The sequence below is a fragment of the Dysidea avara genome, chromosome 11 (genome assembly GCF_963678975.1).
Source record: "Dysidea avara chromosome 11, odDysAvar1.4, whole genome shotgun sequence".
NCBI lineage: Eukaryota > Metazoa > Porifera > Demospongiae > Dictyoceratida > Dysideidae > Dysidea > Dysidea avara.
The window spans coordinates 5,123,370-5,144,402 of NC_089282.1; the positions used below are offsets into that span (position 1 = coordinate 5,123,370).

General features: G+C 36.0%; 1 long non-coding RNA gene across 4 annotated transcripts; it reads left to right on the forward strand.

Moving 5' to 3' along the window:
* Positions 1-3,649: 3,649 nt before the first annotated feature.
* On the forward strand, positions 3,650-20,669 carry LOC136238708 (uncharacterized). 4 transcript variants are annotated; one of them, XR_010693178.1, is made up of 8 exons: positions 3,650-3,747; positions 12,003-12,153; positions 15,087-15,377; positions 15,461-15,511; positions 18,779-18,832; positions 19,799-20,236; positions 20,299-20,401; positions 20,523-20,669. It is a non-coding gene; the product is annotated as an uncharacterized lncRNA (long non-coding RNA). The 4 variants fall into 4 exon arrangements; XR_010693177.1 differs by having other exon boundaries at positions 19,803-20,236; XR_010693175.1 differs by having other exon boundaries at positions 15,461-18,832.
* The last annotated feature ends 364 nt before the right edge of the window (positions 20,670-21,033 follow it).

The window sequence follows — 21,033 nt, forward strand, 5'->3', positions numbered from 1 at the left end:
GTCCTGTTCTGCAAGTAGAATCTTGTAGAATCCTACAACTTAGCGTTACATAATATCACACAAGTTGTTTTTGTAAATTTATTTCTGTGTTCATACCAGCAATGTATAGTGTTACTACACTAATGAGTCATTATAATGACTTTATAAGGGTAGATGTAGATTGCAAGGAGTCTTGTTTCCTATCAGTATCATTCCATCTAGCTACCTCTGACCACAATCTCTAACAATACTGTTAGCTATCACAGAAATATTTGTGCTAATCAATGTATGCGTTGTTCCTATGTATGACTACAATGGAAGACACAGAATATTAAACCTTATACTGATATGTTCACCTAGAGTGATAAATCTTTGATGATGCATGATTGCTTCAATCCTCCAGCATCATACATAGCCATTCTTCAATCTTCACACACTTAGCTGCTAGCGTACTGATGTAGTTCTGGCAATCTCCTTGGTGTTCAGTGTATAGCTAACCTAATCTGATATGTCGATGATCACATGCAGTCTTAACTGACTGTACACTCAGCAACAATTTTAACTTCTTAGTTTGACAGCAGTTAGCTACGCGAACATCCGGTAGATGTCATACTTGATGTTAGGTGTTATTAACAAGGTCAGTATGTGTCATACTTGATGTTAATTGATGTTATACTGGTAGATGTCAATTGACGTTATACCGGTAGATGTCATACTTGATGTTACTTGATGTTATTACATTTGGGAAATTTAACGCATCACTGAACATCTAAGGATGTGAACTTTTGATACCATGGATTTAGCATGTATCAAGGAGCAACGGTATTGTTCCAATTGTTGTGAGTAAATCAAATCAAACCAAGCAGTTCACGTTACGCCTGAAACTTCAAATGAGAAATTTATACATTAACTTAACCAGTATATAGACCAGTTCCACCTTTTATGCCTCCTGATACCTACTAACTGGCTGACAAAGTACATGCACACATTATACCTACAATGGCTTTACCAATCATGATGTATATGGTGCACGTGGTAGCAAGATAGCTATTTAGTTACCAAAGGAATTTTCTGTGACTGATGAAAGTGTGTGTCTGTGTGTTGGGGTCAGTTTATCTGTAATAATGTTACTACTAACATATATAGCTATGCTCGTATTTCACTATACTAAGGGAATAATTATAGAACATGCCATAAGGCAATTGAGTATGCAGCTACACACATTATACATGCACACCCAACTTATGCTAAATAACAGTATGGGTATTAGCAAGAGTTAATGTCACTAGCAATAGTGCTATGCCATTCAGTAGCTTAATGTTAGATGTTAGAGGACCATATATGGTAATATAAATTATGGGATTACTTTCCCACTAGGGACCTTGAGAAAGCTATGCCTGCATACACAATCTTAACACTCAGAAAAAAAATACTGACCTTGGTGATCCTCCAGCAACATGTATAGTCTCCAGGTATGTGATAGCTTGGCCTGACCTTAAGCTTCCTTTGCAGTCAACCTAAGAGTATACTTCTCACCAGCTAAATGTATTACTGCTACGTACACACCATAAAAATAATTCTAGCAATCCAGGAGTGTACGTTTAATGATGTTATGTGTACAGATGTTCTGCATATGTTTCTCACATAAGAGATGTTTAGACAGTGTGTCCTTTGAATCAATAAGATCTGAAGTGTTGAGTTTTGTAAACATAAGTAACTTTGCAAAAGTCAGGACTGTAGTATCATACTTTTGTTTGTAATACTATCTACAGTTATCAATAGGACAAATATAAATGATATTTCCTGTTGACAAGTTTTATATTACCTCAAGTTACTCAAAGTTATACTGTATTGCATCTCTTATATTATAGACAAGAGATGCAATACTGTATAAGCAGAACGTTTGGTGTGAAATTGAAATTAGTAATTTGGCAACATTTACAGCATCACTAAAATTAATTAAAATCTCATCATATTTTAATATTTGTGTTTCTAATAATTCCTTTGCTTCACACAAAACAATCTTTCCAGAGTGTAGCTAGGCAACAAGGTATGCATCTCTACAAAAGCCATTTAGCTACACTACAATTTGCACCTGTCTATGCTAATATGTGACTGGATTTGACAAAACCAGGCTTCCACACACATCCAATTCTTTGACTTGAACCGCTTGTAACTTGACCACTCAGTATATTATTGACCTACTATCTTCACAAAAGTCTTTCACTGCATTGTGCAATATAACAGGACAAAATGTGAAAGTGATAGCATACTCCTACATTGAGTTATGGTCATTCAAAGTCGCAAATCTAGATGTGTGTGACTCACAGCATTATGGTACTTCTCAGGGTAACAAATATATACAACTATGTTTGCAAGGCTACATCTCCACCCAAGTATTATAGTGTTTCTAGCTTTGGGAGATTTCACTTTAACCAGAGCAATAGCCTATATATACAACTACAATGAAAGTGATATCTCCCTGAGGTCTCAGTAAGCAGCTTCCTCAATTTACCAGTAATCGAAATAAAGCAACTAATTAAACAGTGAACAAACCAAAACCGTTTTAACTATTATGCAATTAGCAAAGAATTTACACGTAGCTAGATACATGTGTAGCTGTAATATTATCTTCTACATGAGCAAAGTAACACTGATATATAATGTAACCATTGCAGCTGTATTACACAGGTTAGTACATACGTACATGCATTTATGTGTGCTCGGTGATAAAAATGTCCTAGACCAGGGAAAATAGCACAGTTTTTTAGAATGGTATATTTTTATTGTTACCAGAAGGCTTTTGCCAATACTGATGCTATATCTGGATACCAAATTAGTGGATGTGGGCTCCACTTAATTAGACATGCATTTTGTCAAATTAAGCTCTCGTAATGATAAACGCAACTTATTAAGCAAACACCAAATATTTTGCTCGTCAAAAATTCTTACACAGCATCAGTTACAAGCTATACTACAATACGTAATATGGTATGATATGATTGCATGTAGCCAATACTGAATCTGTAACATCGAACATTAGGTTAACTACAATGATAAACAACTGGGACAAGTTAAATAATAACACAGGCTAAACTTTTTACCCTTTTCACCCAGCTATTAGCTAAACAAAGTTGAAGAAGCAAACATGTATACACATAGTAAATAAACAATGTGTTTCCATGCATACAGAAATTTTTAAAGCATATAATCCATTTTTAAACTGCCTCAACAGGGGTCTCCACTGGACTGGATAACTGGACTCTAAACTATGTAGCTAAATTGATTAGCCATAGCTATGACCATCATTTCAGTTTATACAACACACTCTGTAATACATTATCTAGTACATTAAGGGCACATACAGCTAAATATGGAGGTCTATACAGTTAGCTAGCCAGACACTTTCTTACCCATGCACATGCTACCTAACTGATTCCGTAAAGCACAGACTGAAAACAATGTTCATGCGTATATTTACACTATGTACTGATTCCTGGGTAATATCCAATGAATATGCAGAAATGTTAAAATGGCTAGGTGATGCTGTTAAGTCATTTATGTAGTTAGCATAAATGGTGCAAAACTGTCTTATGTTTCTGTGGTCTGAAGAAAAAAACGAGTTCAGTAGCAATGATTGGATACAACTTCGTAACATTCCTTTTCTCACGTGAGATCAAGTACACTCACGTGATCTTGCGTCTTTTGTTCCGTTATCAGCTGCAATCACACAGTGATGTAAAGTGCTTCCTCAAGTAGTGATCAGTCGTAAGTCATTAAACTGTATTTAAGTAATCAATCGTGAAAGACGAGTCAACTGAGCCGCCCTTGATCACATGTAGATTAGTGGCCAATTACGCGCGGCGCCATTAGCAACGTGTCGGGTAAATAATCCAGGCAAGTTCTTTCATGCACCTACGTGCCGGGTCTTTATGGGGGATTCGACATTACTCCCTATTAGTGAGGACTCACTTCTTTGTAATGATATGGTATGGATGTCATGAGTAGCTATGATAATGATGCCGGATCATGGCTGGATTCTCTCTAATCCATGAAATCCCAATGAAAAAAGTACCTACCCTCCTGTGAAAAGTCAAGTTTTCATTGGGTGGCCCAATGAAATTGCATTTCCATTATATTTTCAATACGTAGGGGGAAATCCAGTAAAAATTGGCCAATTAAAACTCCATGAAAACTAGTGCATGTTCCGTACTCCTAATAAGGAATGTGAAAAACTTGCTGTAAATTTCCATGGGCAAGACATAACTGTTTGCTATGCACATTAGACTAGCTCAGCTAGCACATGCACATTTAATTCTCAAGCAGCAACCATAGAAGGACATTGTGTTGTCATATTTAACCACAAAAACCTTCTCAGAAGTTTCTGTACTTCACCAGTGTGGGTGCTTCCTTCAGTTTTCAAGACAGCTAACAACAGCACATTCTGAATTAACAGCTTGGTTGGTTTAATCAAAAGTATATACTCTTGGTTTAATGTAAACATTCAGTTTTTGTACTTTGATAGCTGCTCCAATAAAGCCTAGTTCTCTCCTTACTTGGTTTATGTATAAGGAAGAACAATTTTGGAATCTGCAACAAGCTAGCTATCACATTACTGTAAAATTTGCTGCACATTCAGTAAATTTTTGTGTGACATTTTCACATAAAACTATTTTCTCTTTTAATGGTGTATGCTCTTGAAGAATATGATAACCTCTGTATGCTGTGAATTCATGGCAATGTGAGAATTTTATTTGCAGGCAAAGCTATCACATTTACTTAAAGAACAATGGAACATGTTAGTATGAGCATCTAGATACTAGCCAAAGCATATTTTTTCATCTTTTTGTGTTGGCCTTCAGTTTAGTACACATAATAGATCTCAAGAACCGGATCTAACACCAGCAAACATGTCATGTCTCCATTTATTACTGTTTAATCTTCTCACTTGTTTACTGCTTAACTTTTTAGTTCTCTTATTTCCATTAGGGCTGGTCACATAGTCCTAACTTCCTGTGTCTTGTGTGTGCACACTTTGTAACTAGTGTGTACATTATCAGATGATAATTTGGTTGTCTGAGAAAGGTTGTTGCCGGAACTCACACTTGCCTACACCTTTGAGTGTTTGCATCAAAGACTATTTGTGGTTAAACACTCATACAAACTACAAACACTTTGGCTTGGAATGTTTCATATCACTCTGTGTAGGTCAAATGTATATGATAAAATTTTGCACTGTTTATAACATGTTGTCGTGTACTGTACGTCTGTTACGTAGATTGTGGACAAGTTGTATGTGATTGCAAAGGTTGTTTATTGAATGGTGATGAAGAGAAGGATTTCTTTTTTATTGTAGAGTGTGTGTGTGGTGTGGTGTGTGCGTGTGCATGTGTGTGTGTGCATGGGATATGTACATGTGCAAATGTGTGTGTATTTCTTGGTAGTTCGGTTTGCAGTTGTGTATTTTTTAGGAGCATTAAATTAGGTAAAAATCTATTTGAAACATTTCAAGTAAGGAACTAAATCCAGTGCATGCAGCAATTTTGTTTTACAGTTTGATTTAATTTGTTAAAAAAATTTGCAACCTTTTCAGTGCCAGTGCTGTTCTTACTAAGAAAAATATTGCCAAGGTTTTGAAGTACGTATCTTTATTATCACAAGGGCATGTAACACATTGCCATGCATATCATCTTAGTTGTTTTGCTTAAATCATAGCCAGATAAGTAGATAGTATATGTACTGTTATGTTGTAGGTATTTTAATATGTAGCTATTACTACTGTATAGCCTAAATATTTCAAGGGGGCAAAATATTTTGAGGTTGAGCAATGTTGCTAAATATAAAATTTTCGCTGATTTGCAAACACTCCCAAAATGTATTAGACTATTATGGAGGTTTTTCACTGATAACCCCCAAAACCACAAAACCAGCAAAACATTTCCCCCTCGAAATATTTAGGCTATTCCGTATATGTGCAAAAAGAGGTCTTGTAACCTTCCCAATAAGTACCTGCAACTCATAACTTGACTTGAGAATACGGCACCAGCTTGAAAGGTGGGCATGTTATACCCCTAATATACCACTATTCCTGGGTGTAATTTCAAGATGATAGGTTAGGAGTTATACTTAGAAATTTGGAAAGGCTAGAATGCCTCTTTACACAGATCCAGTCACATATAAAGTATTTGCTGGTTAACAGAGCAACATTAGTGATTTGAGTAGCTAGAATGGGTAATCAAGCTAAATGGCATAGATTTAATACTACACAAGTCCAGAGATGTCGCTTTCACATGGCAGCTTCCTTCACATGGAAGCCACATAATTATGTTGAAAACTATAGTGATTAGCAAATAGCTATACATAGCTTGAGTGTCTTTCCTTGTGGTACTTGGTATAGAAATCCAAAGTTTTAGCTTGCTGCAGCCATACTGATATGGTATGCTCCTTTGTGACAACCACAATTAAATGGTGAGGAATGTAATTTGGCAGATTTCGAAATATTGTAATTTCGTCAAATAAAAATCCTCTCTCAGTCATGATTTTAAAGCCCCATGGAAAGCTGGAACCTATGTACTCCAATTCTACAGTCTGCCATCATTGATATGTTGTGAAATAGCCAAATATAATTCCTACTGTTTAAACCACATTTATACATATACAATATACAAAATTGCTAAGCACAGAATATAGTTGTGTTGTTTTTGTCTTCACTTTGTTGTCCAGACAGTTTCTATGATTACTGTAGCCCCTTTGTTACTGCAACACTCCTGTTTTGGACACAAGTGTGTCCTAGCATACACCTACTATGACGTCTGGCAATATTCCAGCCTGTAGCTTGTATCAGACAATTGGAACTGTACAGTTGTTTGTTAGTCAAGTTATTTCAACTACATTGTATGCTAACAGTGGTAATATTTATACACACATTGTAATGGGTGTAAATACTACCAATTTCATAGTTCTAATTAGAATATAGTCTACCTAACTAGTGGAGCATGGATTATAGTGACTCACTTGCAATTGGGGTGTAGGTTCTCCGGCTTCTGTGTGTTGGTTTGTCTAAGATCAAACAAGAGAGTCAGTAGACAATGTCAAAGTAAACACACTCTGTGTGCAGTAGACCCTTGTGGTTTTAGTGAGACTGTCTTTTGCTAATGCTTTATAATTAGTATTTGATACAAACTTTTTGAACATTTTGTTTTGTGTATGCTTTGAAAATCTATTAGAACACAAAGCATGTTGTACATTTACAAATCTGCAATGCTTTTCCATCCCACGATCGAAAGTTTTTCATTTGGTAATACTCTGAGACCTGCTGACTAAACCAGCTAACTTGAAATCCCACATGTGACATGATTTTTGGGCAGAGTGACCTAACCACCTCATGACTATGTGTCAGAAAGTTTCCCCCAAACATGACTGATTTAGAGAAGGTTTCACTAATACTGTTACAATTCCCATTATACAATATTGTATCCTTGATATCTCTTATATAGTACCTTTATTTGAAGTCCAGTCTCAGCTGTCGGTGATTAAATTTTAACCACCTCTGACCATCAGATAAGGAGAGACAAGCCCAGTAAAGCCATTGAAAGTGTAGAAAGACAATGTGCCACGTCTCACTGCTATTTGGTGGGAACTGAGATAGGAAGACATTGAAATGCATTATGGTTGTCAAAGTAGCCTGTAAAGTGTGTGTTACTATGGTGACTAGATCGATGTGTAACATGATAACCTTCAACTATTGTTGGTTGAATTTTTCAGGATTGCTTGTTTTGTGTGTGTGCAAGCACTTGTGTGGTGTATGTGTGTGTGTGTGTGTGTGTGTGTGTGTGTGTGTGTGCTGTTTGTGTGTGTTGTTTGTGTGTACGTGTGTGCATGTGTGTGCTTGGTGTGTTTGTGTGGTCAGGGCACTGGCCTCACAATAAAGACTCTGGGTTCAATACTTGTTAAACCAGTTGCTGCTACTACATGCTGACATAGTTTCCTTGAGCAAGATACATTTTTACTAGTTCAATCTGCTTGGTTGCATTAATGGTTGCGTAGGGCAAAATGAAAGCTGGTTAGTTAAATGTTTGAACAATACTGAATAGGATATTATGTGATTATACTAACTGCAGGAGCTCATAAGTGCCTTATAAAGCACTTATGGGCTCCAGTACTAACTGGGACCTATTGGAGTCAAGTTTCCATACCTTAAGAAAAGTAGAAACATGATACAGGACTGCTAATATTCCCTGAGATTTTGCCTACATAGTTGCCTCTGTAATATCCAGGCATCCTAGTCAAAAGGTCAGTCATGTGTGTTGTGTATGCATGAGTGGTATGTTTGTGTGGTGTGTGTTCGTGTGTGTGTTTGTTTGTTTGTTTGTTTGTTTGTTTGTTTGAGTATGCATGTACATGATTGATGAGTACATAATTATGTATATGTAGTAATGTGCTTACTGTACATGTACAAATGACATATTCATCATATAGCATTGTCCGCACACTGATGAATTCCTTTACACACATTATGTACATACATTAGATGCACGAAACTTTTTACTGTAATTGCAACTAGAGTGAGGCCTCTCCAAGTTAAGGACTCAATCAGTAAAAAAAACTTTGATAAAGATTTCATCCTAGCTCACTGATTTAAAACTGCAGCAAAATAGGTTGGTCCTGTAGTGCCTGGTATAAAGATGTTCCACTGGAATCAAAATGAGTTAAAGTTTTTATCACTAATGCTACACATTAAAAATCTCCAGAATTAAAGCCAATTTTTATTCCAGTCATGAGTCATGTCTATTTGAGGGATATATCACTGTGTAATAATTCAACCATTTTATGTAGTCAATACAATGGTAGGAACATGCTCGTTGTGTGACCTAGCTTCATTTCCTTGCTTTGATTATTTGTATGGTTTAAGATCAGCTGATTATCAGCCAGGAAGACACAATATTCCCAACTGTTTGCTTAACCTTAGTAATTGTCCTAGCATGAATTTGGTTACTAAAATCAATGATTTGACTAGTGTGAGATTTTCAGACTAATGAAAACACCAAGGTACATCCACATCACCTAGCTTACTTGACTTTATATAGTTATTCAACCACTTTGCTATGTGTTTGTGACTTTGATAGTATTATTCATATTAATTCTTATGTTACAAGATGTTGCTGATTGCTATGGTTGAGTGGTTCTAAGGTTTTGTGAAGCTTGCATTTTCTTTTGGATCACAGGGACTGCAGCTTTTGTACTCTTTTGTAATGTGTACATGAAATTTCTTTGCTTGTTTCTTTATTGTCCATTCAAGCTACGTTTGTACATATACTGTAGCATGTAAGAAGTGTAAATGATAGTAATGTTAGTAGTAAAAACTTGTGTTTTGTATTGTCTTTGTGCGTGTATGTGCATGTGCGTGCGTGCGCGCGCGCGCGCGTGTGTGAGTGAGTGAGTGTGTGTGTGTGTGTGCGTTTGCGTGTGCGTGCAGTAGTCAAGTAGTTAGAGCAATGGTGTGTTAATCAAGAGTACCCAAGTTTGATGCTGCCGCTGAGAATTTATTTATGTACATAGCTCCAGTCTAGACATCTGTATTGATGGACACTCCATGTCTTGTGTGTATACACTGTTATTCATGTAGTATGGTACATGCCCAGCCACTGTGTGGACCTAAGGGAAGTACCTGTTTAGTGTACAAGTGGCCCAGTTGAGTAGACCGTGTAAATAGAATGTGTATAGTGTGCACATAGTGTGTATGTATTTTACTGACTGATGCTGTACAAGGTCATCCAATAAGTCACTATCCGGTAAGCATATTGAAACCCTGCTTTGTAGAAATGCTTTGGGAAACAGAAAGCTTATTCATTATGTGGTTTTCATCCTTTGTGATCTCTCTCTCTACGTATCTCTCTGTGCATGCTTGGCTGTTTGTGGATTTCTTCTTTGACTTTATTGTAATGGAAGAAGAAATTCTTCTTCTTGAGGAAGTCTATATAAAGGAAGATAAATTTAAACATTTGTGGGATTATATAATTCATTGGAAAGAGAATATATTGTTACGTATTCATTGCCTCTTTTGTGGTGTGTGTGTGTTTTTATTCTGTATATTTGACAATGTTTGCCACAGCCAGTAGTTTTGTGATAAATATCAGTCATTGTTTTCCCACTATACCATACCCAACCAGGCACCATGTATAATATAGACTGTCATGAATTTCAAAGTTTTGAAGTGCACACTGAAAATAAAATCATGGTGAACAGCTTTTTTGGTGAAAATCCAATCTCAAGTTGTATGATTATAGCTGTCAATACTGTACGTGTGTGCATATGAAATTTAATTTTACAACAAATTAGATAAAGTAATAGTAACTAACTTCGTGAATACCTACCTACATACATATACATACAAAATATTATGCATAATTGTTACAACCAAACTTGTATGGATTTACATAAGTGGATGCAGTGGGCAAAAAATGTAGCCATTGTTGAGTTTACATCTCCTAACATTGTTATGTGGAACTTTTAACTGTAACTAGAAGACATCATGCATGTGGGTGGTTGAAGCTGTATGAGCACAATTTATGAGATAAAAATATATTCATTTATGGCCTGTATCTATGTTGCATCATGTGAATGTCAGTGATTGTATGGTTTTAATGTTTCTTTCTAAGCTGGCTTGTAGGTATGCTTGTAAGTAGCTTACTGGTTTGGACTGGGTTTACAGTGTATATGTGTATATAGTGTGTGTAACTTATGTATTATGCCACATGGTGGTATGCATATGTGTGTTTGAGTGAGTGAGTGAGGGACTGATTGAGTGAGTGAGTGAGTGAGTGACTGATTGAGTGAGTAACTGACTGACTGACTGACTGACTGACTGACTGACTGACTGACTGACTGACTGACTGACTGACTGACTGACTGACTGACTGACTGACTGACTGACTGACTGACTGACTGACTGACTGACTGACTGACTGACTGACTGACTGACTGAGTGAGTGAGTGAGTGACTGATTGAGTGAGTGAGTAAGTGAGTGAGTGAGTGACTGATTGAGTGAGTGAGTGAGTGAGTGACTGATTGAGTGAGTGAGTGAGTGACTGATTGAGTGAGTGAGTGAGTGAGTGAGTGAGTGAGTGAGTGAGTGAGTGAGTGACTGACTGACTGACTGACTGACTGACTGACTGACTGACTGACTGACTGACTGACTGACTGACTGACTGACTGACTGACTGACTGATTGAGTGAGTGAGTGACTAAGTGAGAGACACAGAGAGAGAAAGAAAGAGAGTAGCCTCTATGTAATACACAGGTGTGCATATGTCTTTTTGAAATCTGTATTTATGATGCAACACTGCATAAACTATTTCACTTGTCTAATTGTGTGGGTGGCCAGTAACCCTCTTTTCTTATCAAATTCTTTGAATCAAATAACCAAATTTTACTTCAAAAAGTTTCACCTCTACAAGATTACAGTAGTAGTAGTGGACTGAAATTTCTTCATTAGTAATATAGAGGTTCAAGAAGAATTACACATACACAATAAAGAGGTGGCTTAAATTCTATCAAAGTTGTGATAGCTGTCCATGTTGCTATTTTGAGTGTATAGCTATAAGTATGTATAATTGAAATAGGAACAGGGATCAGATGGTTTAGTTTTGTGCCATGATGAACAGTAATAAACATTGTAGATAGTTTGATCACTCATTTCATAGATGGCTAAAGCTTGTTTTACAACAACACAATTGATTAACAGTTGTGTTAAATGATGCAAGAAAGAAAAAATAATTTTAAAAAGAAGAGAGGTTTCACTGTACTATTGTGCATATCCACTGAGTAATGGAATTTTACTGGGTATAATTATATGCATGCTTACATGTAACTGATGTCTATAAATTTGATGAAATAGTCTTTAGTTGGCTACCTTCCACGTGTCCCTGTGAAGTAATTTGTGTTCTTGGAATCACACTCACACAAACTGCACAATATTTATTTAGCAATTACTTGTTACTTGATCTGTTCCTTGATTTTGCAGTGAATAACACGTCACGCTGTCTCAGTACTAGAAAGTTTCCTGTAATGATTGTATATCCTGTGTACACATGATGTTGGTGTGGGAGTTGTTGAATGTTGTGTCAACCAAACTGCTGCTGGTAACAAAGCTGAGAAGGATGATACTGATACAAGTGAATAACATTTTGCATGTAGCGTGTGTGTGTGTTTGTGTGTCAAATTTCTCTGGTCTGCACTGCTCTTAAATGGGGACCTGGTGACATAATGTCAACACTAGGGAAGCAGCCCACCCAACTGTACATGCGTCATCAGGATGCCTAGCATTACTGCAAACACCAACTGTTCATATCTCACATTATGAGCAAAGGTCCAGGTGGGACTTCAAATGCCTGCACCTTCACCTGTGAGACATGGTACAGCCTCTTGTAGGTTACTAGTCCTGAGTAGCACTGGAGTAGTACACAGGTGTCCCAGTGCTGGTTTAATGGACATGTGTGACCATGCTAGTTTTGTGTCTGTAATGCTGTGTCATATTGTGCTGTGTCTGTTTTAAGGTGTGATTGTTTTAACCATGATATACTCTGGGTTTTGTATATAGTTCAAAAATAGCAGTGACAATCATTTTGGTTAGTTTCAGTGTTCTAGTGCTAGTCAGCTCTTAGTACATTATAGTGTAATAGCATATCCATCATGTAAAGTGAGGGAACGATTCCTACCCAACGACTTGTGAATCTCGGATTTTAGGGGGCAGTGAAAGTCACTGAAAAGTATTCTTTGCAAGACTTCGCCACTACTTAGAATAATAAATTCAATGATTTTAAGCTGCTACATACATTAGAATATTCCATATTGTATTTAAAACGAATTTTCTGTAAAAATCTTGACCACCAATATAATGGTATGTGAAATGGAAGCCCATGTTACACAGAGGACACGCCCCAAAATGACAAGCTGTCCATAGAATTATATTATGTAGTTGTTTGTACTTTATTGACAGCCTCCACATCTTGCACTGAAATTTTTGGCCTACATATACAATTTATTTTTGTTGGTAGTTAACCCAAATCATTATTTTGTATTGGGGGCTATCACAGGTCAGCTTACATTACTTTATAGGAAGAGTGTAACTGTTCAAAGGAACCGGTAATGAGTTTAATCATAACTGTTTATATTCATAAAAATTATTATGATAATTACACTACATACCATGCAGCACTTATCTTGTGGGAGTTTGCAGCTGCAATTCATAGTGAACATTTGATTGGTGATGTGTAATCCACAATCCCCAAAGAGGGGAAATGTTGCTCATTCCAATCCTATGCTGTTATTGTTCTTGGACTTGCTTTGTTACTCACCAACCCTTTGAATGCACACTGTGTTTACAATACTATCTAGCTAACACATAGAACATGCATAAGTGGGGTTAAAGGATTCAGGAGTTGTGGCTACAATTCAACAATTCTGTTTTCAGCTATCATACTGAGAACTGATATAATACTGCAGGTTGGTTATTGGTATTAACTCGAAAATGCTACTGGGCTATGCATAGAGAAAACAGTCTTTTTATATGGCACTTTGAAGCCTTGTATGCAGAGGGTTACCCTTTTCAAATGTATACATAATGAGGTTGTGAAAACAATTTTGTCCTCAACAGAAAAACGTCAATGTACTCTAATTTTTCATGCACCTCATGGGCCATATCAATAGGTGTACTGTTTGTCCATATTTTGATCCCATACTGTAGGTTAGTGACCCTATATTGACTTAATTAATGAGTTCTCACTATAATGCTTTATAGTCTAGGTTAATGTATACAAGATTCAGCACTAAAGAAATGCACCAGCATTTGTTAAATATTAAACCTGTAGTTGGTGAAATTGTACTGTTTGTTAATTGTTTGCTACAACAGAATCTTGCAGGTGGTGTCATGAGCCAGACATTAAAAGGAGAAACAGGAAAAAGGAAATACCCTGCTTTTGTTTTAAAATAATGGAGTGTGTTTAATCAATACCAATTTCCCAAGATAATGTACTATGTTGCAATAGCAGTACAAGGCACTCACTACAATTATTGAAACTTATGGGATATCTTAATGCCTCCTTCCTTTCCTGATGATGCTTTCAAAGATTAACATATTTAGCAAAATTTTGTACACTGACTGGTCACAATCAGCTCTCAAATTGCTCAGTTTACATCAAAAGATCCACAAAGATAGAACATTTTTAAAAGTTCAGATTTTTTGAGCAAGTATAAAGTGTGTCCAAATAGTAATCCAATATACTATCTCTGTAGTGATAATTAAGTGCACAATTTCACACTGTCAAACTGTCTGACATTCAGCAGGTGTTACGGGAAGTCACCCATTAGTATAAAATTTATAAAAAGGAAGCACTTCTTTTCTGTATTAACCAGCCAAGTAAATCGACACTGCTTCGAGATTACATATTATGTCCTTAATTCTGAGAAGTACACAGTATCAGTTCTTCAGCTTCAGTGTAATTATTGATAAAGATGATGTGAATGTGTTTGCAGATGAAACTCGGTAAATGTGAATTTTGGCAAGGACAAGTAGTACTTTGTGACACCTACTTATTGTTTCTCTTGTTGTGAGTAACAAGACACCATATAAGGTGTTTAGAAGGTTGAGACCTTGTTTACTGGTATGCAGTTTGCTAGGAGTGTCATGCAGGCGTCACAATGTTAGCTGGATTAGAAGCCATTTAAACTCATATTAGATATCATGTTTGTCCTCCACCATTAAATCAACATTGATATCATGTTTATGGTGTAGCCATAAAAAAATTGAGTAAAAATTCTGTGTTAAAAGTGGAATATAGTGTTTTAAGTAGTACGAGTTTAGCCTTTAAGAGTAGTAATTCAGGTGTTCTGTAATTTATAATTCATGATAGTTTTATCTGTCAAGCAGTCGAGGGTGCAAGGTCTGGTAAAAAGACTAATAGCTACAACCAACAAACTTTAAAGAGCATTAAACACTACAAACTTTGCTATTATATACCATGTAAAATTCAGTGGATAGTGTATTTGTTCATATATACATTTAATGTGTTAGAGAAGCAGAGCACATTTTTGTTTCCTTCTCTTTTAGAGAGCAAGAGGCAACGCTTGGATCCATCCAGAGAAACAGGTGCATCTTTGACAGTGACAGTTCCCTGCCTGATGCTCCTTTAACCCCAGTGGAGAAGAGAAGCAGAGTAAATCTCCCAGAATAATTCAGTGAGAATTGTGGAAGGAATAATAACTACTTAATGCAACAAACAATTACTTTAACACTAGATTTATTCTACACATACAGTCTTGTATTATATATGGTTTTACAAGACTGTAATTTTATGGGAATGACAACTGGCGCTGTCTACCAACAACAAAGTTAATAATGGTATGTATGATGTTACCAAGTGTTGTGTTGCATGTACACATGTGGGTTAGCGATGTCTTCCTGCTTTCCCTATTTGATTATAGCTGGGTGGTTTGGCAACCAATCTCTACTAGACGTTTCAGAATCCATAGCAGGTATTTTAGAATATCTAAGTGTACTGTTTTCTGTAGTATTTCTGTGCTTGAAAGTGCTGTATATGTCTGTCTGTCTGTATGTATGTAGTACATACTTACATGCACGTGTGCACAATCCTGAAATTGTGCCCTGTGTTGTTATTAAAAAGGAAAGAAGGTGTCAGATACTGCATATTTTTAATGCAGTGCTATCTGATATGCTGGAGCTAATTAAGTTAATCAAGCATATACTTTAAACCCTTCTTCCCAACAGAGCTGGTACTACACAGTGTACCTATATGACTGCTACTTTACGTACAATACAAAACTGTCTGTGTAGTTTGTGTGATCCAATGCTTCATGTACTTGTAAGAATTGAAACTAGCAAAAGCACTAGCTTCCATGTATTGTCAGAAATTTTTGAACTATGATGTTTTCACGAAAATGTGCAAAATGCAATTTTTTTTATTCACAAAATTCCAAAAATTAATCAATGGTGATATATGTAAATCCTGCGGAGCTGCTTTGTACCTTTGTATATAGGAAGAATATTTAAAGACCTCATTTACAACCTGGTTTGAGTATTATAATGTGTATTCATGTTTAGTTGTCAAAGTCTAAAAATGTTTACAGCACTCATTTGTAAGTTCCCATGAGAAAATAACTACCACACAAATGTACACATGTGCCTAGTGGGAGACTAGCAGACTGAAATAATTTCATTATCCTGTTGTACACCCACTGGTATTGTGGGAGGGAATTACAATGTTCCGCCAGCGTGTGGATAGATGAAAGGAAAAATAACAAAGTGTGTGTGTGTGTCGTTATTTAATTCACTTAATTTCCAGTTAACACATTCTGACATACATGGTAAGGGCAGTTTGTAAGTTTCGGAATAGAAGACCGTCATGTTTTGACAGAAATATTATTGGTAAATAATAATAGTAAGCCTCACCATAAACAGAAAGTCTTTGTTATCGACACCTTTGGCGTCAGAAGTTCATAATATTTATTCACGTTAATTGTTGGGTATGAATACACACTCCATTGTAGCACCATAGAACCATAATGATGAGTACAACAAGAGTCATATTTGTGAAGGGTACCTCCTAATGGAATTTATTTAAATAAAAATTTCAGTTCTGTGATTTGTTAAATTTGTCAATGTGTACATTTTTTTGTCATGCAATACACTTTGTAGGGATATCTATACATTCTTGGCTGAGTCTTATCACAGTGTAGTGTTCTCTTCAGCTATTTCTAGTTTGTATTATATATGCTATATATTACTGTTGACTGACTTGTAATATACTCAGCACAAGTAAGGCTTGGCCTGTACTTATATTTTGATACCACATGTAAAGATTATTAAAAGGTGACCTGTACCCTTCAATTGAGCTTGTCTGTGTAGTCATTTATTAGATGCTTATAAGTTTTCTATTGGTTCATTACTGAATGGTAAGAAAGTTTAAGGGAGAAAACCCTACGATGAATTCATTGCAAGAAATTGTTTCAAGAGAAGGTTTAACAAGTTCACAGAATATGTAGGACTATACTGGTTGCAGTTGTGGGTTGGTGAAACACTAAAATATCAGTAAATTTGCTACTTTTCATGCTGCAATATTCTCTGAGCATACACATCCAGAGCATATCAAAATTATGGCACCTTATTTTGGTCACTAGAACCAAAACTCCATCAGTTCTGATGGCCCAAATATTGGGCTTAGTTCGTCATTTTAAATATTGGCATAGTGTATCAGACTACCTGCTTTGATGACCTTAATATTTGCAGAGCTGTAACAATATTGTAGATATATTTATAAAGGTCATGTCCTGCACTGCCACAGACTTTAAAACTTACTCTTAGATCCAATATGGTGAAACAGTATTAAGTATTCCGTTTGGGCGGTGACTGCAACTACCATTATTGGGTTTTGATGAGAAAAATTATGGATGCTGGCTGATATGAAGTTGTACACATTCTATTCATTAACAAACAGATACCAGATGAAATATAATCAGAAATGAGGAAATGAGGAAGTATTTGATATGAGGAATTTCATGCAGTTAGCTTGTTAACATTATTGTAGGGATAATTGCTTATCCTGATTCTAAAGATTTGTAAATAATCACCTTCACAAATTATTACAGACCAGAAACACAACAGTGAATTTATACAAGTAGAAGGAAAAATTAGTTCAGTGATGTATGAATAATTTCTTCATGAACACCAACCAGGAGATGTAGTGTTGTGTTTACCATCACAGCTAATAACTCACTAACTAAGTGAACATACTGTTACATACGTACGTATATAGCACACTGCAGTCATCAACTGTTATACCATTCAGGATAATGCTTATGATTTATTGCGTGAGGGTATACATATGGTTTTACAGTTGTTCATTCATTGGTCTGTCTTCTTCACTTGTACATTTGTACTTCATACCAATATGAAATCTTTGGTTACCTCTTGTAATCCTTGAAGGGGTTCAAGGGGCTTCTGCAATTCAAGATTAGGTAACATTACTATGACTATAATACTTTCCATCCATCCAATACACATGTAAGAAAGAATTTGTGTATTGGTTGCACATATAAATACATGCATAGGCCCTTATTAGAATTTGCTGATATCATTTTTATATGTGTTCTTCTAAGTGATCTTAATTTTTATTATCTATTGCTACTTATTCTAAACTACAACGATGCTTGTACGTTGAATCCATGCAGTGTGTGGAGACCATGTGTGGGGTTGTTCTGCTTTTGCCATGTCATACTTGTAGTTTCTTATTTAGCCAGGATACTCTAGGGCTGCCAACAAACTCAAACACTCAGATTTCTGACCAGAGTGGATGACACCTGTAAAGTGGGGGCATGACTATTGAAACTATAAGAGCATGACCCTTCTAGTTTATGTCTGTTATGTGACAAAGAGTGAAATTAATTATGTATAACAAATTATCCCAATATTGTGCTATATCCCATTATAACATTGACGCCAGTATGATGAGTGTCTATAAGACATATAACTTCCTGGTTTGTGGCTCCCCACTGTGGCAATTATATAATGTCCTGTTGATGTTTCTTGGAAAATAAATAACCGTGACACATACCACTGTGCCAGAGTGGGGGTGGTTGTAACAGTGACAGGTGTATATATGCTTTCATCAGGGCAACTATATCTGCTATAGTTATTTGTAAATGTTTGTGGTCATGTGTATGTTACGAGAATGTAAGTGTATTATTCAAGTGTAGTAACAAAACTACTTTTCCATGACCATGCAGCCACTCAGTATACAGGGGAATATTAGGATCCTTTCACAATCATCATTATACACTGTAAGTTTCACCGTTGTGTTAGTAGCAATAACTGAAATGGCAGCAATAACATGTTATATACAGATGTCTATATATTTTACATTCCTGTTAGTTTGTTGATGCTCATGGTCTTGGCTTTGGTACATATCATATGTATATTAACTAGTAGAACTGCTAATAGTGATGTACTCTAATGAAAATACAGCCCATAGGTAAAATACGTTGCTATAGTAGCTGCAATATTTATTAATTTGGTTTTACAGCACAAGTGCTGAAGGGTCTGTAGGACACCTGGTCCTCCAGTCTGGTTAAAGATATTATATTAAATATGTTTGAAAAGTTGCAGGAAGGAGAAAAATTCATGACTGGACCTGAATCCTGCAACCATCTGATTTACACTCGAACGCTTATACAAGAGTCTGCCAGGCGGTCTGGACATTTTCTCCATATAATTATGTTAAGTGTACACATGTGAATATTTGCAATGGTTTGGTGAATAGTGTACACGTCACTTGTTCATGAGGCTAGCTAGTATTTGAAAAAGTGCAGTTGTATTTTACCAACTCAGTAGTGGCTATTTATTTGTAGCTTGCATCCTGTAATGAAATCAGCTTCATGGTATAACAAGAAATATTAGACAATGGCATTCAGAGAATGCTTTGATATTTGCAAAGTATGCAGGGTTTTATTCTGGTAAGAAACCTGTACACACCAGTAAGACACCTAGCCACAAATCATGACAAACAAATTGCATACTTTGTGGATTACTAGCAAAATTTCAGCCATTTTCTGCATAATTCCTTTGGGGTTGTTTATCCACTGAAGAATCCTAGTAATGCATGTCTTGTATACCAGTTAACTTGTAATTTAGATCTTGAAGAAATAGTAATTATGGCACTTTCAATATTAAACTGTCTTGTACGTATCATTTACCTACTGATACAAATACTTGTGTGATGTTTTCTGTTGCTATGTAACTTCGATTAGGCAGTATGGTTTGATGGATTTCCTAAAGCTGTGAGGAGTCACAAATCTCACAATATCTACCGTCAGTGTGGTGACTTTGTATGGATAACTACAGCAGAAACCTGACAGTGTGATCATGCTGTACCAGTCTTGCCCTCTCAGAAAAAAAAAAACTGTAACATTTACTACAAACAGTTTCCCCAGTGGATTGAAACTCCTGAAGAAATCATCACTTTTATTGCATACAAAACTGCTGACTCATCAAAATATTTCATCTATGCATGTTCATATTGACCATGTATAATAAATAGCTTGTTGAAAGTGGCAAACAAAAATTATGGAAGCACAGAGCTGATAAACAGATAGTGTTGGTATGAGATGCTAATTCTAGACCAGCCAACTGTGCTACTCATATATCACTACCAGTTATGTATAATGCTAAAGGATGCCATATATCAAGTATGTGTTATCTCACAAATCATTATCTGTACAAGTCAATATATTATATGTTATGTTCCCAGTTTTATCTTACCAATGAACTGTCACATGAACCACTATTATTGGATGGTGGATTTCTGAGATGGTATAAACCTATTCTCCATACTGTATAGGAAAGTGGAGAAGGTAAGTGTGTATGTGATACCACGCTGACTTGTTATTTAATGTGTATGTATTCATATATACACACTCATAATGTGTGGAGTGATTACAAAAGTATGTTTTTGTGTGTTTGGCTCCTTAATAGTTATAAATTATTTCTGGGACATCATGTGAGATCACGTGAACTACCAAGGATCCTGGAGTACTAGTATTATTTAAATTTGTTACTTAATTTAATTTTAATATTTTGTAATGTATTTGTTTACCTGTACATATCTAAGAAATGTATAACTGCTGTTGTTCTGTATGTTTGCTTCATGAATGTGTTGTTAAACATTCTCATTTGTTTGTTTCCTTAGTATCACAGGTTTGTTTCTCAGCAACAGCAAAATAATACAACACAACCAGGCAAATTACCTCTTTTATGTTGCCATTCTTATCAAGTTTTATAAACTTCCTGATAAGACATTCCTCCACTGTCATGCCTTGTTTAACCCTAGCTAGCTTAATGTACGTACTACTATAAATAAGGTTAACAGACAAGGAAGCATGGGGTATAGTTAGTATCAAATCCCAGTTATAGAACTGGAACCCACAATTGCTAATACTCAACACCATTGCACGTGCAAACGGTGATCCACGATCTCTACTCGTGG